This window comes from Haemaphysalis longicornis, unplaced genomic scaffold (assembly GCF_048455015.1).
Source record: "Haemaphysalis longicornis isolate Haplotype H1 unplaced genomic scaffold, Haemaphysalis longicornis Haplotype H1 scaffold_3, whole genome shotgun sequence".
In the NCBI taxonomy this organism is placed as follows: Eukaryota; Metazoa; Arthropoda; class Arachnida; order Ixodida; family Ixodidae; genus Haemaphysalis; species Haemaphysalis longicornis.
Genome location: NW_027526335.1, coordinates 121,839,196 through 121,859,563, shown reverse-complemented (window position 1 = coordinate 121,859,563; position 20,368 = coordinate 121,839,196). Strand labels below are relative to the sequence as shown.

The 20,368-nt window shown below is 48.1% G+C and overlaps 2 pseudogenes; one reads left to right on the top strand and one right to left on the bottom strand.

Moving 5' to 3' along the window:
• Nucleotides 1-1,246: 1,246 nt before the first annotated feature.
• LOC144175409 (uncharacterized) lies at nt 1,247-5,449 on the top strand (annotated as a pseudogene).
• Nucleotides 5,450-9,885: 4,436 nt separating this feature from the next.
• Nucleotides 9,886-10,031, bottom strand: LOC144176081 (U1 spliceosomal RNA; annotated as a pseudogene).
• Nucleotides 10,032-20,368: the final 10,337 nt, after the last annotated feature.

Below are 20,368 nucleotides of genomic sequence, written 5' to 3'. Positions count from 1 at the left end.
AGACGAAAGACAGGTACGATACCTTTCAGAGTATCACCAAATATTATAGAAATTGTAGGAGGGTGCTGGCACCGCCTCACCCGGCCTAATCAGGGAGGAAGCGTCCACGTTCAGACAGCTGCAGACGAATTCACTGATGACCCCGGTCGTGATGAAGCACATACAGCCAGAACTCTCTACGGACGGCACGTGCGTGTTATGTAGCAATGCTAGGGCCTCGACCGCCCACTTACTGTGGGACTGTGAAGTGCGACCTAACGAGGCGGCAACCAGGACAGACCTACCGCCGTGGATCCAAGAAGCAGTGCGCAGTTGTGACAAGGACACCCAACTATCAGCCGTCCAGCAGGTCCTGGCGGCCCTCGAAAAGCAGCACCGGAGCGAAAGCTGCGGTGTGACGCCCTCCCTTATGGGCAGCGGCGTCCAACCCCGTAGGGAGTAGCGAAGGGGTGTTCCGAGTAGGAATGACGTCGGGATCGACGAGTGGCTACGTCCGGGCGCAGTGTACACACTGTGTCTGTTGCAGGCACTCAACAAAGTCTTTCTTCCTTCCTTCCTTCCTTCCTTTTGGGCGGCAGGTGGTGGCTGGTTGGTCGTTCGGTTGTTTTTCGTGCATTTCACGTGTGCGGGCAGGTATTTTTTTGTTGGGAGTGATGTTGCTGCGAAGTTCGTGCGAATTGCTGCACTCGTCATAAGAAAAAAAACTTATTTCTTCGAATGAAGTTGCTTTGAATTAAGTTCACCGTTTTACTTTTGACAGTTTGCTTGTCTGCACACGCGCATGCTGCCAAGGTACGTCATTTTCACTCCTAGGTATGAGCAGGGGCCTATAACCGCACGTTTTTCATTACAACACTATTGCATAATAACGAACGACTTTCGGGCGGTCCCGCGTGATTCGTTATATCGAGATTTGACTGCATCCCAACTTGTTATAATAAGTTGGTTTCGGAAACGTTAGTCCTAATTTCGCCCATGTTAAATGCTGCCCGTGGCAACGCTTCATTTCAGTGGCTTGCAAGAAACATAGTGCTGATCATCAATTTACAGTCTCGAACTCCCCGCGGACCCTCTGAGAAGCAGTCCAGCACTTGCACTAACCGTAGACTACCGGTGGTGAGTCCCGAAATGTACATTCGTGCGGCATGATGGATGCTACATGTCGGTCGACAAAGCTGCCAAACGCAAACGTCTGCTCTCAGTGCCATTCTAAGCAGGGCCGCAATCAATGTACAGTCTCGGTCTCATGGCGGACGCTCTGAGAAGCAGTCCGGCACTTGCACTACCAGTGGACTATCAATGGTGAGTCCACGAATGTACTTCCGTGCAGCGTGATGGATATGCTGCATGTCGGTCGACAAAGCTGTCAGACGCGAGCGTCTGCTCTCACTGCCATTCTAAGCAGGGCCGGCCTTTCCTCATTCGGTACCGTGTGAAAACGGCTGCCAAGGCGCTACCCCCACTCCCTCCCCGCACCCGTCAAAGGGACACTGAAGGGACGTTAAAGAGACACTGAAGTGAATTTGCCAAGCTCCCGTTTTTGCCTGCACTGCATAGACTGGCTCAAATAAACACACTTTTCAGCGTTTATAGAATAGAATTTTTATTTCATGTTCTTTATAAGACATGAAGGGGCGAGAGAACAAGCTGCCGTGGACAGCTTGCCGAGCTCTCGCCCCGTACGGGTGTATGGGCATGCAGTATATGGCGCCTGACGGTATACATCCTACATGGCTTGAGTATAATTAACACAGTGCAGTTTCAATAAAACAGTGTTGTCCTGTAAAATTCAGTAAAATAAAGAAGTGGATAATTATTTCATAAAGTACGAAAGAAGAAATATTACCATGCGCGGTGTGCGGCGGCCGCACCAAATAAAGGCTGTGACGTCGGGAGGACGTGCGCTCTGTGATTGGATGAGGTCCGAGATTACCATTCAAACAAGTTTCGGTTTCGGTCCTGTAAAACAGCATGCTTGACATCCGACGTTACCATTGGATGGGCATTCTCTGTATCTCAATAATCGCCATACCGCACGTCTGTCATTTTTCCGGCTGTAAAATGCCTAAGATAAGCCTCCAATGACGGCTTGGGATCGTAGCAATCACTAGCCGAGGCGCACGCAGTGGATGAACGCCATCCGCGACACCGCAGACGTTCAAATGCCGTGTGATTTTTCTCCATCCTTGGAGCTTGCCTCACTCATGCCTGTATCGTAAAAATTGGCCGCGTATCTGCTCCTTTCGTTGCAAATGTCGACAAAAGACAATAGTCTTCATCAACTTTTGCCAAGTAAATGCCTGCCTTCGCTTGCCTGCTCATATCTCATGTTGTTCCTCTTGCGTCGCGCTCCTCCTAAGGTAAACATGCCAAAGGTTAGCTTAAATCATTTTAAATTTACCGCGTTCCACTGCTCCAGGCCGGGTGTCTCGATGCCCTACGGCGGAGACGCGCGTGAATCGAGGCGCCCTACTTCAACGTTGATAAAACCACGTTGCCCTACTCCATGTGCGTTCCAAGCAGAACGGGAAACCTATCTAGTGGAACCTTTCGTAGCTGTTGCCGGTTGATTTTTTATAATGGCGCCAGAAGCTATAGTGGCGCGGGCGACAGCAGGTGACGGCGGAGAGATTTTTTTCTGTAGTTGATGAAGTATTTAATTTCGCAAAAATCAAGCATGTACGATTTTTTATAAAGGAACACTGCAAATGTCTACGTGGGGAGCGTGATTATAGAAAACGGGTATAACGCCTCTTTCATTAAAACTATCTCGAAATCAATTATATGACAATTAGTCACCATGACGGCTCTACAATTACGCGAAATTTCATTTACGTTTCAAAATTACGTACTTCGCTGAGAAGTTGTAAATGCTGGGGAATTCCCGTCCGCTGTCAATACGTGTGCTTCTACGGGATGGAAACGGAAAGTCCATGTTTGTCCGCTGTAATTTAACTCTAGTCCATCCAAGTGTCATTCAGGTAGTCAAATAGGAAGCATGCTCAATCGCAAATTGCAAACAAACGTGTATTGTTTTGTGCACTCCTTGAACTGCACCTCGGTAAAACCTTATTGTCGCTCACTATGAGGCACGGCCCCACAGCTTCGTTCGTTATCCTTTTAAATGCAGAGCATTTCCCTCGCCTCTTCCTGCGTCGGACGGTGTCAACAGCTCCGCGTCCGCAGCAGGTGCGCCTCTCCTCCTTCCCTCCTCTCTCTCAACAGCAGCTGGCGCGCGCATGCGTCGTAGTCAGCCCGTTCGCTCCGTCGCGGTGTCGGCGTAACAGGTGCGTGATAGCAGCATGGTGGGGCGTGGAAGGGCGCGCGCTCTCCCCACCCGTACTGCTCTCCCTCTACTGCGCGCGCTGAAAATATAAGGCGGCTAGCGGTCGCTCATGCTTCAGTCACTGCGTTGCTCCTTCCTTCCTTGGTTGACGCTCGCTCCCACGTTTACTCGTGTCTGCTACTCCAGCATCACGGAAGAAGCGATGGAAGCAACACTGCCTTCAACCAGTACTGAGGCCCCTATGCTCTGCATTTACTCGTGTTCCCCTCGCGGGAAGGCGCGGGAATTTTTTTCACAGAGCGGGAAGACACTGAATTTCTTTTTAACCGAAAACTTCCTCAGTGTAACCGATGGCATCCTGCCAAAAATCTAACGCACTTCCCGTAGCTGGTTGGCTGACCGAAAAGCTCCCATCAAAAATACCGGTCCTAGGACCTTCATATTTTTATATTAAGTTGCTCCTAAAAAATGTCTTCCCAGCAGTGCCATCAAGCTTCGAGGTGAAGCCATCCTTCAAACAATTGATGTCAACTTGGTTTATGTAAGTTGGCTTCGCACACTGCCGGTTGTGCAGTGAAGCATGGCCCTCTGCGAACGGGCTATGATTACCGAAAACGGTTCTAACCCTTCTGTTACCAAAAGTATCCCGAAACAAATTACATGACAATTACCCGCTAACACGACTCTACATGCGTGAAACCGGACTTATTTTGTAGTAAAACGGCCAGTCGAAAATTCCGAACGAGTAAAAATTCTGCATAAGACAACCCATACATCGATCATGAAGAATGAGTACAATACTCTATATGTCACAAAACATGTTTCCGTATACATTTAGGTTGTCCGTAAATGCGCTCTTTGGTGCGCGAAAAATCTTCGCCTTCGCGTTTTTCTCGAATTTATTTAGAAAGAGTTGTTAGATGTTTTATTATTACCTTTTTTGTTCTTTTTGTTTTTACAGCAAAGCTGTGTGCCTCTACCCCCCAATGTTTTTATCGCCGTGGGCAATAACGACCTCTGTGGGGAAAAACGCCAAGCCGCCAAGGCCTAAGACGCCGAGCGCATGCGTGAGGCTAATCACGCATGGAGTGTAGAGCTTTGAATTCGTTTAATGAAACCACAAAACAAGCATCGAAACCGCATTAAGCATGATAAGGCGCCTATGAACAATGGGACCTCACCACCATTTGTCCCTTGTATTTGAAGGCTAGGCCGACTAGTGTATTATGTCCATTGATCGGCATGAACAACGCTAGAAATAGCAGTAATAGTTCCTCTTACTGTACTAGCTTATTGTAAATGGAGGACATCACAAACCTTTTTGTGGTTCGTATATCGTACGTGCAGTTCTAAAACTGTTCAACACCGGGGATGCTGCAGGTACGCTCTCGTGGTGAACGGCGTCGAGGTGACACACCTGCACAAGCAGATCATCCTGACTTTCCTGTTGATAGATGCCAAGTCAGGATTCGTAATGAGCGGCCTCGTCCTCCCCACCAGACCTGTGTCCATGTGGACGAACGCTGAGTGCACCACGTGACGTCGTGCTGGTCACTGCCATGGAAGCCATCAAGAACATCCAAAACAACCGGCTCTTCCACGTGCTCGAGCTCCGCACGGGCTACCTGCGCCGATCCACGGGCATCGGAATGCCAATCATGGAAGTTTGCTACCTCATCGAGGGCGGATTTTGATTCCCGACGTGATATGCACCCTGAGTTCTTCAGCGTCAAGAAGGGTCTGCTCATGAGCATCGTAGATTCGGCCGTTCTCGGCAGTGTTGGCTCGGTGACTGGCTGCGGCGGCGACCTGTTCGTCATGGCCTTCACGGAGCAGATATACAACCACCGCCGCATCACCATCTACCAGTGGGTCAAGTGCCACCTGCCTCTCGTGGTCTTGTGAACATTTCTCCTCTGTTCTGTGATGCCCGTTTGCTACTCCCGCGACGTGGTCTCTAAGAAGAGCACCTTTGAGGACATCATCTTCATCTACGAGCACTTCGTCGAGCTGGGCTCCGTTACGCACACCGAGGTGGCGACCATCATAACCTTCCTGTGAATGGCGCCGGCCATCATCGGCTCACACCACCACGCAGAGGTGCACGAGATCGAAGTGGTCGAATCGTCGTTTAATAAAGACACAGACTGCTTCTTCTTTTGATGGACTGCTGCTATTCGCTGTGCGGGGCATCTGCCAGTGACGGCGAGGAGAGAGGGAAACAACTTTACTGTGCCACGTAAATGTTGCGCTTAAGCGCTAGGTGGTGTTCCCTCTCCTCTGGTACCATACGCTTCCCGTGCCTCCTGGCCCCTGGTGATCAGTGTTAGCTGGTCTTCCAAGGCGGGGCTGGACTGCAAGATCTCCCATCACTCAGTAAAGATATATTATTGGCTAAGGGAAAAAGGGGAGGCGGAGGTTTACATAAATTTCATAGAAATAGAGGAGTTTTTTCAGGAGACCCTCATTGGCCTTCCTGCTAAACGAGGGGTCATACCAGATCGGCAGAATGACAAGCACACCAACAATACAACGGTGTTGACCGGCAAGGGCTCCGGTGGGAGAGATTCAGGAATCGGTCGAGATCATCATGGACGGCCATACCACCAGTACATCCCCTCACATTAATATCGTAAGAACGTTCTTCCAGGCGGACTGCGCATAAACAAACTCTTATATATCAGCCGGCTCAAGGGGACTACTGTACAAGTCTAGCATATGATCCGAAGAATAACAACAAAGTCTACGGGCATGAAACAGGCCCACACACTTCGGCTCTTCGAGGCATTTCTGATATATCGACTGGACTATACCATTCCATATGTCATACCCAACAAGACGGAAACTGCTAAATTGGACGCATTAATCAGAAAGGCATATAAGCAGGGTGTGTGGCTTGCAGTATGCACATCTAATGAAAAACTTTTAAAGCTGGGTATTCACAACACAGCGGCCGAGACCATCGAGGCACATCTATCAAACCAGCGACAGAGATAGGGGTCAACTCGCAAATCGGAGAATACTCCAAGACAGACTAGAAATGACGTCCCCTGAAGAGATACAGTATCGCGATGTTCCGATCGAACTTCTCGAACTTTCAGAGAAGATTACAGTAGCTCCCGTGCTGAGCAACTTGCATGCAGTCTACCATGCAGCCAGAAGAGGCAAGCGCCCGTGCAATCGGACTGTACTTATGTAGCAGACTACGTCAAACGGGGATGATTGACTACCGCTGTGACAAGCGCAACCTCGCGCATTACCAGAATAACGCTTCCCTGCGCGACCACTGCCCAAGCAGAAAAAGCTTCCCTAGCTATCTCTCAGACGAGCGCAGACACAATTATAGCAGATTCTTAACAGATATGCCGAAACTACCTCCCCGGGTATAGTATCCAAGTCTGCTTCTCTAGACATTCTCCTTCAACGCCCGCTTCATCGAAGAGTTAAAATACCTTGGACTCAGACCATTCGATTCTCCAGGGTAACACCGCCCGTAATACTGCCCGAGAGTTGACCAACTGGACACAACGAGGTACAGAGACAGAGAGCCCGCTGCTCACCTATAACAAGATCACTAAGCATCCCAGGCTCGAGCGCAGGGTTTACCACCTGGTACACGAATCCTTAAAGGGACACTGAAGGGAATTTGTCAAGCTGCATTTCTTGGTTACACTGCGTAGTCTTGCTCAAATAGACACAATTTTCATAGTATATCCGGAAAATAAGGCGGTATTTTTTTTTATAAAGCTGAAAGAAAAAAAAACTATTATGCGCGGTTTGCGGCGGCCGCAGCAACTAACAAAGAGGCTACGTGATTGGACGATATCCAAGATTAGAATTCAAACTAGTTTCGGTTTCGGTTCTGTGATACAACATGCTTGACATTCGAAGTTATCGCTGGATGGGCACTCTCGATATATCAGTAATCGGCATGCCGCGCTTTTGCCATTTATTGACTGCAAAATGCGTCAGATAAGCCAACCAACACGACTTCGAATAAAAACAAGCACTTGCCGAGGCAAACGGAGTGCATAAACGCTCTCCGCGTCACCGGAGACACTCAAATGCAGTGTGCCCCCCCCCCCCCCTCCCCCCCTTTCCCGCCCTTTGTTGCGAGCGCCAGCCATCGTTACTAATATATCACTAGCGCCATCTACAATGCGATTACGCCGACGCAGCTCCAGGCCTAAGGGAAGGTATGGGACGCGCTTGCTGGTTCTGTTGCTCTTTTGCGCCGGCCGCCAGCGTAGTGTGCCGTGCTCTGCAATGGGCAGATAAACTCTTTCTTTTCAATTAGTCAGCTTCGCCTCACCATGCCACTTCAACGACCCAGCCTTCACTCCCAGCACTCACATTGGTGCTTGCCTGGCTCGCGCCTGTATCCTAAGAGGCGTGTTTGCACAAGGCCAAGGGTCGGCCCTTTCGGGACTGTGCCCGCAACCTGTCCGTGCTTATGGCAACACCACGCCAAGGAGAACTCGGCAGCGCGTCAGTGTCCATTCTGCGAACTGGGTCGGAGAGCAATGAACGTTGCAGTGCAAGAATAATGAATTCAGTGCCCCAAAACGAATAAACCAACTTCAATAAAAAAACACGCACTATCTGGGAGTCAAACTTGCGACGTGCAAAGCAATATTCATGGAGCTCGAGACCACTCGGCCAAAAGACAGCGTTGCTAGAGGCAAAAATATAACGTATACAACGTATAGCCAGTTTCGTATAGCCAGTTTACATTTTTATTTAGGTTTGGCATTTCAAGAAGCTTAGATGACTATTTCTTGTATACCGCACGTGCAGTTAGCATCCCCCGAATTCCCACAATAGCTCATGTCTTCCGACTGCATCCCTTAGACGGAAAAGCGTTCGCAGATGTGTGGTCGTGCTGCTTACCGCTGTAATAGTTCACCAAGCCCCCCCCCCCTTCCCCCCCCCCAAAAAAAGTGCTTTCCTAGACTTGGTTTTCCACTGTGTGGTAACATTTGCGGCTGATTTTAATTCTTTAGCACCTGTATTAACTTCGCTGACTCATCTCCCGCCTTCAAAATGGCCTTAGATTCCTACTAGGGTACCAGTCAGAGAAGCGACGCATGTGTGCTTGTGCAGCGCTTGTATGGAGCGACCTGGAGTTAGAGCTTGATGCCCTATACAAACTAAGAAACTAAAGGCTTATTCACACAGGTGTTGTGGCTTAGTTTCAACTGAGCGACTGAATTGCGATGACCCGTCGGCAGCCGGCGGACTAAACGCTAGGCCGGCTGACTCTGTGGCAAGGTCGCTAGCTTAGCAGTAGCGCAGTCAAGCAAGGCCACCTTTTTCTGACGTCATGAAAAGCGCCACAGAAAATGGGCGAAGGTGCAGGGAGGAGGACAGCATTTTCGAATTACTTTTTCTACCGAATAAAGTAGCGTAAACACAGCGAGAGTGGTCGAAACATGGCTTAGAGACTCCAGACTACAATTTGCGCTCGCAATCCCGCAATGTTTACAAATCACTTCAGTGTACCTTTAACGAAAGCCCAGAAGAGGTTGCTTAGGCGGCTGCAAACAAATACGCTTCCTCAGTCGACGAAATTGCACCTAATGTATCCGACCCAGTACACCGTTATGTGTCAGTTTTGTAGCGAACCTGGCACTCTCTACTATATGTTATGATTTGAAGCTCAACAAAAACACACGGACGAAGAATAGAATAGACGAGACAGGCACTATCTGTTCTTCGTCCGTGTGTTTTTGTTGCGCTTCAAATCATGACATCTATTCACCAACTAGCCCAGCAAGAAGTTCTCCTCGTCTACCATATGTTGTGAGGGCGGCAAAAAGTTAGGGCCATCTCCACTAACGTAAAACCTGGGAAAAGGCGAAGCATGCTGCTTATAAGTGTATTCGTGCCTTCTTGGCGTTTTTGCCAACGGAGATGAAACCATTGGGGGCAAGAGGTATACAGCTTTGCTGTAAAATTCTCTTGTCTTTGAAGCACGAAGCTGTCTAGCACAAGGCGTAAACGATTGCCTTGGTGTTTTTTAGTACGCGTCACGAAGCGCTCCAGCGCAAACGAGTTTTCCGGTGTTTGAGTACCGCGACTACATGAGACGCCGCTTACGACGACGACAGGAGACTTAGGGCTTCGCGCCTAAAACTCCAATATAGACAGAAATCCTCGTCCATCTTATGAGCAGTGGGCGAGCGTGCTGTCCAGTTTCAGTCAGGACGACGAGCTTCGGTCTGTGGAGAGGGCCGTTGCAGGTGGCACCACGAATGAGGCCCTGGAATGAGGACACCAATCCGCAAATGTTTGCTAATAAGGAAGTAAACGTCCTTTGCTGAGGGAAGTCGCACGATGGTATAGAAAGTGTGTGGGGCTTTGAACGGGTATAACCAAACCAATATAAACTGACCACTCATCCCCTTAAATTCCCTTCGAGAGTGTCTTGCCAAATCCGAATTACTTAAACAGCCCCGACCGGAACCTCTTGTAGGACCGGTGTAAGCGGCTGGTGCAAGCGAGGTCAGAACCACCCTGGCGTAGGCGCGAGGGTGGTTCTGACGTTAGCCCGCTAAGCATCGATCTGATTTTGGATTGTATAGGGGCAGGGGGAGAGCTCGGGGTGCGCCCGTGTTCTCTCCCCCCACTACCAAAAATTTAGTGCCCCAATCTCCCAATTTGAGAGAGTGGCGAGAGTCAGCACGAGGCCTCGTCTCGGGGTACGCCCTCAGTGATCAGCGTTCACCCGACACCAGGTACGTAAAGAGGCACCAGTCACGGCTAAGGACGCCCTTTGAAGCGGCAATGCACAGGGAGTGCGTGACAACGGGTGTAGAGGTCAAAAATGTTGACGACAGTGACAGTCTCAGAGATGGAAATGAACTGCAATATACAGCGGCACCACGTTGGGTCGTAACTGCTTACTTGACAGCGTTCTTCCCTGGCTTCATTTCCGTAAATACGGCATAAACATGCGGAATTTGTATAGATTCCAGAGAGAGAGAGAGAGAGCCCTCATTGGTCTCCTGACTACTACTTCTTCTTCTTTGTTACAGCAGCGTCATCATGGAAAGCGACACCCAAATGGAACGTTTTGGGAATCCCGTAGGAGAATATGCTTGGTAGCAAGAAAAAAACATTGTTCATCATGTCTTGTTTACCAAACAACACTTCTCAGACTGGATATTCACTTATCTCTTTACTGGGCATGTGCCGATTTTTCAAGAAACGTCATAATCATCATCATCGTTATCATCGGTAACGCACACAGCTGAAAGTAATTTGAGGCTGGAGGCGTTACTCGTAAATTATATACGTATAATAGCTCACGCCAAAACTTGCTATTCTAGTCCTAAGATACTGCGGAGTACTTATAGCCATAGAGCTTCATACTAATATATAACAGAGGGAAATCTGGCGCCACTGTCTAGGGCAGCCGCGCTTCGGCGAGCGTTCCGTAATGTACCGGGCAGGCACGTTGTAATTGTCCTTGGCATGGCTCATAAACAGGCTATGGCTGCAATAAAGCAACAATTTTATTGTATAAGGCTCATCAACATTTTTTTTTGTCATTATAAAATTGAACCTCCAAAACGATTAATTTGTCACTGAGTATGTAGAAGCTTCATGCACGATGAACAAGAAAAAAATGTTATCCTTTTTTGTTGCTTTTGGCTTCGAGACAAAAAAGAAGCCATATCGCTAGCTAAGCCATGTAGGCGAAGAACGTTGCTAGCGGCGGCGTCGCACACGGCGGCCCGCGACTGCAGCGACAGATTTCCCTGTAGTATATATTAGTATGAAACTATGATTTTAGCCTTTGTTCAGTGCTATAATAGAAGGAGTGTTCGCAGCGACCCAGTAGATGGAACTCGGTGCGTACAGGAAGTGGCGGAGGGGGGAGGGGGGGGGGGAGTAACCTTTAGGAACGAGAGGGGGAGAGAGAAAAACTTTAATGAAGGCCAGCGAGGTTAGCCGAGCCGTCGGGCTGGCTTGATACACTAGATGATAGAAGAAAAGGGGAAAGGAAGCAAAGACCAAAAAAGAAGGAAGACAAAAAATAAAAAACCATAAAAATAAAAAGATGTCATTCAATGCGCCCAAAATTTTCAATCACAAAACTATGTCCAGTTCTGTGCTCCGGAGAAACTCCAAGACAGCCCAGCCTTAATTGCACGTGCAGCCTCACTGCGACCCGACCAAGAGAGAGAGAGAAACTCTTTATTAAAGAGGAAAATGCAGAGAGGTTTGCCGACATTAGTTCGCCGGCATGCTACTCTGCGGGGAGAGGAGGAGAGGGACCCGACCAAGGTCCCAAAACAGCCCTCAGCTGAGTCCCAGACGAAGCTGCCTGCATTTTGATAACAGTATTTGTTTCTGTCTGTGCACGGTTTACTTTGGGCACACGCATATAACGTAACAAATGTCATCTCGTGAGCCGCATGTGGAACAAAAAGGTGAAGATGCCTGGTGGATTTTGTAGAGGTAATGTCCCGTGTAGGCCACATTCAAGCGCAGCCTATGCAGAATGGCTTCCTCGCGCTTGCTGAGCCCAGGTGGCATCCTGAAGATGCACTTAGGATCGATCGCGTGAAGACGTGCGTATTTCTGCCTTGCATCAGTCCAGATAGACATCTGCGGTTTCCATGCGGTTGATGAGGCGAGTATTGCCGCATCCTTTCTCGTGAATGGGATCGGCAGAGCTTGAGTGAAGAGACTGTGGACAGATGAGGAGGCTTTGTCAGCTGCGTCGTTGCCGGCAACTCCGCAGTGGGCAGGAAGCCGCTGCAGATCTACGCTGTGTCCCCTTACTATAGCTTGTAAGTGCAAAATATTAATTTTCCAAGCCAGCTGTTCTCTGGGAAGCAATTTTAAGCTCTCGAGTGCTCACCTGAAGTCTGTAAAAACAGCCCATTGATTGACCGGCTGCTTTAGATTATACTGAAAAGCAGCGCGCAGTCCATCCAGCTCAGTAGCTGTCGTAGAGGAGTTGTGGCTAAGTAGGGCGGAGATGGTAGTGAGCGGCGAAGGAATAGAAACCTTTATCGCCGACGATGTATCCGTGCTAAGCCATCAGTGTACACGTTAGTGTTGACTCTGTATTTGTTGTTTATGTGCTCCAAGGCAAAGAACTTAAGAGATGAGGCTCGTATATCCGCCTTCCGCTTAAGTGCAGGTATCGTGGTGGCAATTTTCATTTCAGGAAAGAGCCACTGAGGGTGAGGAGAAGCTGATGGCTGGTACTGGGAAGGCAGATCTTGATTAATGCCGCTGGTGACTCTTAACTTCATTACACCTTGAAGCCTAATATAAGGGCTAATGTCAGGAAAATCCCTGGAAAGCGCTGGTCAATAAACTCTGGCCGTAATGTGCTGCTCTGTGGCCTCTATCCATGTGAGAGAGAGACAGAGATAAAAAAAAGAGAGAGAGAGAGAGAGAGAGAGAGAGAGAGAGAGAGAGAGAGAGAGAGAGAGAGAGAGAGAGAGAGAGAGAGAGAGAGAGAGAGAGAGAGAGAGAGAGCGTTTCTTGGAGACAAGGCGGGAGTTTTGCTCACATACTTTCCCAAAAGAAGCTCCACGAACTAAGGGATAACAGCTTCGCAGTAAAGAACAGGTTGACGTAGGTAGAAATTGTACCTATCCTACATTTTTCATAAAGGTCAGAAGGGTCTGTTATAGTTACCGCACTACACTGAAAGGATGTAAGATGATCTTGCAGGAGACCCAGTTTTCGGCAAAATGAAGTTACTATCATCATCATCATCACCATCATCACCACCACCACCACCACCACCTCACCATTGAGAAGTCGAGGATGTAACGTGGAATTTTTTGGAGCTCGCAGTATTCAGCTCCGTGTTTGTTTTGGTGTTTTGTTGTTGTCGTTGTTGTTTTCATTTGTTCCTGCAACAGGCATTCTCTACCAATGTACTCACATACGTCTGCAGCGCCCGCGAACAAGAAGAAAGACGAAGGGTCAAGAGCGCGCGTGTTCTACGTCCTGGGCTTGTAACGTACAAACCGAATATCCGTTCTCCATGGAAGGACAGCCACAAGCGGTACGTTGTGACCATTCCTCGAACATCTTATCTTCAGTTTCCGTAAGCGATAGTAGCAACGACAGCACAGTAAGGAGCGTAAAGGCATGGGAACAAATCAGGGGGAGCGTTCGAATATTGGCCCGCAATGCTTATCTCATTGGTTGTGGGGTTAACAATGAGGTGAGCCGCAGTGGAGGGCTCCGGATAGATTTCGACCACCTGAGGATCTTTGACGTGCGGCGAAATCTCGACTCTCGACGCAAGAGCGTGTTCGCTTTTCGCCTTCATCAAAAAGCAGCCACGGCGGCCCGAACTGGACCCGCCTCCTTGGGCTCAGCAGCACAACGCCATAGCCACTGAGCCACGGCGGCGGGTGCTGCGATGATCTGAACGCAGTTGTTCCGCCATTTCGTTGCCTCAGAGCCTGAAGAGTCGATCTCACGGGCGTTTTTCGCTTACAGCAGTCGAACAAGAGACGGGGCTCCCGAAGCTTGGAAGGCAGCGTTCCATCGGTGCCGACCGAAGGCGACAGTAAAGCATCCCCGCGAAGCCCGCAACTGTATGTACTTGGCGGTGAAGCCGGCTGGTCGCCACTTCCCGAGGTTGTGCCACGGAGCACCAACAAAAGGGGATCTCTTGCTTCATTGATGGGTTTCATGCGGTGCGTATCGTAATTTCCTTAGGCTTCTGTTAGAATCTTGAGAGACCGATGTTGGGAAAAATAATTTCCTTGTGTTAGGGTGGCGTGTGAATGCGTGACTCTGAGCGGGAGCTTCTGGTCTCTAGCTTCTGGCCCCGAGCTTCTGGTATCTGATCCCTGATTTATTTACGCTGGTTTTCAGTATTCTGTTACTGGCTTGATCTTCATCGCTCAAGATTTTCCCTTTTTATTCCTAGCCGGCTTTTCTCACCCACAGGGGGAATTACCAATGGTTGACAGCCGTACTCTTCTTTGTAAGCCCCCATAGAATGCCGCGCACCGTTCTAGCTGCTTCCTATTGGACTTGTCTTTCGGTCAGGCCAGTCGGTGGTATGAAAAAATGGATACGAGACGGGGTAGGAGAAAGCACAAACGAAAAAATACAAGAGGCAGGAACGACGGTATGTCTACTTTATATCACAGACAGGTACCCAGGTAATCAAAAAGCACCCAGACAAAAAATTGAGATTGCGATGAAATGATCGCGTTCATAAAGCAGAAGATAGATAAGACCAAGCAACGAAACTCATGGAACGGAAAAAGAAGGTCGAGAAGCTGGTAGAATGAGGAAATAAAAGACGCTATTCACCAGCGAAAGAAGGCGTCGAGAGAACATAGAGAGGCTTAAAGACCTGGTGTGGTACCCGAACTAGTGAAGGGAAAATGGGATAGCCACCATGAGAAAAAACTTGAAGTTCAGAAAATTGGGCAAGCGAACATCAAGAAAAAAACCGAACAATGGATGGAAAAGATAAGGAAGAAGGACGAAAGCGCATCCAAGACGTTTTAGAACCGTGTAAAATCACGAAGCTCAAAAAATTATATCCATCAACAGTTCAGGATTGATTACGAGGAGAAACATTTCGAAGGAGAGCAGACGTTTGCGCATGTTCACCTATTGATTAGTGAGAATTTTAGAGAAATAAAAAAAGTGAGGCCTACACCGATAACAACAGCGCCACAGAAGACGGAGGAAAGGGAAATAATTTTGTGCAGCCTTGATTGAAAAAAAGCAGAGCAAAAGTTTTCCTCTCAAACAGCAGTGGGCCCGGACGGAATACCAGTGCGGTTGATGAACCTGTTTGGACGTAAAAGTAAGGCATTGTTTATGAGGGCAACAGATAAGGGGCTACAAACCAAACAAATATGACAGGATTGGCTAGAAAGTAGGATGGCTTAATATATAAAGGCACAAGCAACAAAGTCAATACAATAGCCGTCCGGTTTTTCGGACTTCAAAAATTCGGACTTGCTGTATATTCCGGACTTTCCTGAGGAACCGCCAGTTGTTCCACAGGAGTAACGTATATGAACAACGGATATTTCGGACAAGACAGAGCCACAAGTTCGATTTTCCGGACAAAATTTTCCGCGTGAGAGCCACAGTGCGTCTCCAGTATGACGAAATTTTGAGTTCTAAGCCACCTGGCTAGCTTCTGAGTGAATGGGGATTGGGTTGGCAAACTTTGCCAAGCCAGTCCCCATCCATCTAAACTTGGAGGCCATTTTTTGCAGGTAGTCTGTGACGGAAGCAATCTCGAAAGCCGAAAACGGGTCATACTTGCGCACATTTGTATTAGACACCACTTTTTCTAGGCACCAGGTGACGCTTACTTATAAGCGATATCAGCAGGTTTGCCCTGAACCGTTCCCAGATTCTTCAGTCCTAATTATTGAAATAAAGTTCGTTTTTTCGACCCGCGCATTTTTCGTACTGCTCTTTTATTCGCACTATTTTTCATTCCCCTTCAGGTGCGAAAAATCTGGCGGCTACTGTACTGATTGATATACAAACCGCTCACAGTAACGTCAGTGGTGTATTAGTATTGCAGGCGATAAAATCAAATTCAAGCATGGATGGAAGAAACTTAAATCCTTGGGCAACTGCAGAATGGATGTAGACAAGACCGGCGCTTTGTTGATAATTTGTTCGTGATAACACAATGCATTGATATTGCGAAAGCTCGGTATAGACCATTATGGATTACGTTCTTGGACATTAAAGTGACATATGACAACGTAAACAGAGAACTGCTGTGGAGAATGCTGAAACGCCATGGATTAGATGAGGAGTTAATACAGTTCCGTATAGCATCTATAAACATAATGGAGTGCACTTGTCATGGAAAAGGGCAGAAATGCGCCCAACAGGTCAACACACATCGGGCACCGAAACAGGGATGCCCTTTGAGCCCAATACTGTTTATACTTTACATGGAAGGGTTTGAAAATAAACTTGAAAAACGTCAATCAGGGTTCCACCTAACGCATATGTTGCAAGGTGAACTGGTACAACAGCGTATTCCGGGAATATTATACGCAAGCGACATTGTTCTTTTAGCTGATAACCAGACCGATATCCAACGGTTCATAAATATTAGTGGTCAGGAAGCAGTATACCTCGGGTTAAATTTTAGCGCTGAAAAATTTGGAATTATGGTATTCGATGACACTAGCACTAAAGAAGTGTCAATCCCGCATGGCCAATTGCCCAGAGTCGAGGAATATATATATTTGGGAGTGTGGATAAACAATAGAGGCAACTACTTAAGAACTCGCGAGGAGCAACTTAAAGGGACACTGAAGTGAATTTGTCAAGCTCTCGGTTTTGCTTACACTGCGTAGACTGGCTCAAATTAACACACTTTTCATCGTTTATCCGGTTGATAAGGCGGTGATTATTTTATAAAGCGCGAAAGAAGAAAGGCTACCATGCGCGGTCTGTGGCAGCCGCACCAACTAAAGGCCGTGACGACAGGAGGAGATGCATCTTGATTGGACGATGCCCAAGGTTAGCATTCAAGCAAGTTTCGGTTTCGGTTCTGTAAAACAACATGCTTGACGTCCGACGGCATCGTTGGAAGGGCATTCCCGATATCTCAGTAATCGTCGTACCGCGCTTCTGCCATGTTGTCGGCTGTAAAATGCCTAAGATAAGCCACCCAGGACGGCTTGGAATCGCAGCAGTAGATGAACGCCCTCCGCGTCACCACAGACGCTCAATTGCCATGCGCTTTTCCCCCATATTTAGAGCTTGCGTCACTCATGCCTGTATCGTAAAAAGCGTGTTCGCACCAGGCCAGGGGTCTGTTGATTCCGGCCTGTGCGCACTGCGCGCAAGCAGTCGGTGCTTATGGCAACAACACGCCAACGAGAACTCGCTAGCGCGTCAGTGTCAGCCTGCGCGTGTTCTGTGAACAAGTACGTGGAGCATTTACGTTACGTTACGGCCCAAAAATGGTGAACTCAGTATAGAAAACATCGGCCGAAAAAGAAAAAGTCACTTTACAAAAAAAAAAAAACAACGTACCCTCGGGGATTCGAACTTGTGACTGGCAAAATAACAATCCTAGCGCTCCAGACGACTCGGCCACGGGCAACCTTTTTTTTTTTTTTTTTTTTTTTTGTAACACACCGTTTATTTACACATATGTACATATATACATAATACATTGACAAGCACGAGGCGTTGACGACGACACACGCAAATGCTGTCACGACGGAACGTTCAGTCACGTCTCCAGCGAGTCTTCACTTAGTCAGACAGTACACAACGCATATAAGATAGTACGTACAACGAAAGGTTCTAACAGGAAGCCGTGACGGCGCAAACCACTAAAACCAAAAGTGCTGAACAGGAAATGTTGGGAAAGTACTGTGTTAACATGTACATGTGTACTGTGAGTTGATGTAAAGGACGCATGATCAGTGAAAAACAGCGTTGTGGAAAACGCAGTTAGGACCACCCACGAGTCAGAGTCGCTGCCAGCGATGAATTTCTTTTTCTTTGAAGCGCTGCACGGCTTGGCACCCCCTTTGCAGTGAGTCGCGCACCTCGGAGTCGGCGTCTGGATCCCCCAGCGCGCTCACAGTCCGTTCAACCTTTACCGCGAATTGCCGCCAGGCAGGCTTCGGGTTCCTAGCGCACTCCACTGCGTCCACTCTAGCCCTCCACAGAGAGTGGAGCCCAATGACGGGCACGCAGTCTTGAACTACCTTGTGTACTGTGGGTGTGCTGAGGCGGCGGAGATCTGACCATGACAGGTCCTATCTCTTAGCGAAAGCAGTCTGCAGCTCGTCCCAGAAGACTGCTGCGGTGTTGCACTCAATGAGGACATGTTCCGCCGTTTCCCGCCTCTCGCAAATGAGGCACCCAGCGCCGGCGTGGAGGAAGAATCCCTTCTCCTCCAAACGTGCCTTCGCGGGCAGCACTCCCATGTGAAGGCGGAAGAAGAAGTCCACAGGGAGTTTTCATATTCTCTTAAAGATGTCGTTAGATGTTAGGGCCACAGGCCAGCGCTGCCAGCTCTGGAGATATAAGGCATATAATGTATAACGAGTTTACACTTTTATTAAGTTTTAGCATTTCAAGCAGTTTAAGTGACTATTTGTTGTATAGAGCTTGTGCAGTAAGCGTCCCCCAAATTTCTACAATATCTCACGTCTAGCAATTGCATTTCTTAGACGGAAAAGCGTTCGCAGATGTGGGGTCGTGCTGCTGACCGCTGTGCTTGTTCTCCCAGCGCAAAAAAAGGTGCTTCGTGCTCCTTAGTTTTACGCTGTACGGTAAAAGTGTCAGTTTATTTTATTTCCTTTGTGCCTATATTAACTTCGCTGACTCTTTTCCCGCCTTCGAGTGGCTTTAGATTTTCCTACTAGCGTACCAGTCACGGAAGCGTCGCATGTGCACTTGTGCAGCGCTTGTGTGAGCGACCTTGACTGAAGCTAGATACAGTGTACAAACTAACAAAGTAAAGAAAGGCACATTCTTCCATTCACAAACGTGTCGTTGCTTCGTTTCAACTGAGCGAACGAATTGCGACGACCCGTCGGCGGCCGGCGGCCTGAACGGTGGGCCAACTGACTCTGCCGTAAGGTCGGCGAGCCGTGCAGTAGCTCAGTCAATGGTCAAGCCAAGCCATCTCCCCTTGACGTCACACAAAAATGCCACAGAAAACGGACGAGGATGCAAAGAGGGGGACAGCATTTTTCAATTGATTTTTCTACTAAATAAATTCGCGTAAACGCGCCCAGAATGGTCGAAACATTGCCTATGGACTCCGAACTACAATTCGCGCTAGTAATCCCGCAATGTTTACAAATCACTTCAGTGTCCCTTTAAGGGTAAAGGGAAGCGAAACGCAGCTATAATGAAGCATAGAGCTCTGTAGGGGCATACCAAATATGAACTAGTCAGAGGAATCTGGAAAGGCCTACGAATGCTGTACTCTGCTTAAAATCAGACGTTCTATCAGGCCTTAAAGTGAACCAGAGAACGGTAGCCAGTTTGCCCTTATGAACGCATGGAAAAACAACTCACGAAGCAGTGCAGGGAGATATGGGCTGGGCGTCATTTGAAGTTAGAGAAGCACAGAGTAAAATATGCTTTAAAATGAGGTTTAGAGCAATGGATCAACGACGGTGGGCAGCTAAGGTTTTTAGGTACCTATACTTGAAAAGCGTGGACACGGAGTGGTTAAGGAAGACTAGAAGGCTAACGATGAAATACGGAAAGAACAGTGGAGAATCCAAAACAGCCAAGGTAACGAAAAAAGAGGCAAGGCAGATTTGAACAAATAAATTGAGGGAAAAAATGGAAGCTAAAACGTCGTTAGAGATGTACAGGGCCGAGAAACTGAACATCAGAAAGGAAAATTTCTACGATAATTCACAAGGCAGCGCTTTGCTTTTTGAGGCTAGAGCAGGTTGCTTGCGAAGTGCGAACTATGAGCTTTATGGGGAAGTATATACAAAATGATGGGGTATGCGTGGTCTGCGGGGGAAAAAAACACAAACCATGCGGCACATGCGTTAGAATGCGAGGGTACCTATCCGAATCTACATCAGGAAAATATTCGGCTTGCAGAATCCCCAGGATTTAAGGATAGCACAGAGGGAGTTACCTTTGGGGCTGTCGAGGAGAGGAAAAGAAGATTAGAATGGTGATGGACGAAAAGCAGAGAGGGGAATATTTCCCAGGACAGCTACGACCTGTAATAGAAAAAAGTAATTTGTGCCTATTAAGTAATTTGCGCCTGCCTTAAGAGCAGCGCTAATATTAAAACGAAGAGTATAAAGCATAGGAATATGTTTTTTTTTTTGTAAGATGACAACTCATCACCCCACTACAACAGGTATACGCCTCGCGATTCGCGATCGCTGCGCCGCCTGCCGCCGCTTCTCCGTGGCGTTTGCGGGATTAGCGCTGCCTAACTGATAGGTGGTCATGCAGTATTTTGGTTCTTTTTCGCTTCTCTTTGCCTTTCCGCGCACTAAACAACTTGTTATGGTGACGTCTGTAAGCAAACTGCACGTTTAGGGCGCTTAAAAAAACAGCTGCGTCTTGGTAGAGCGCTCGAAC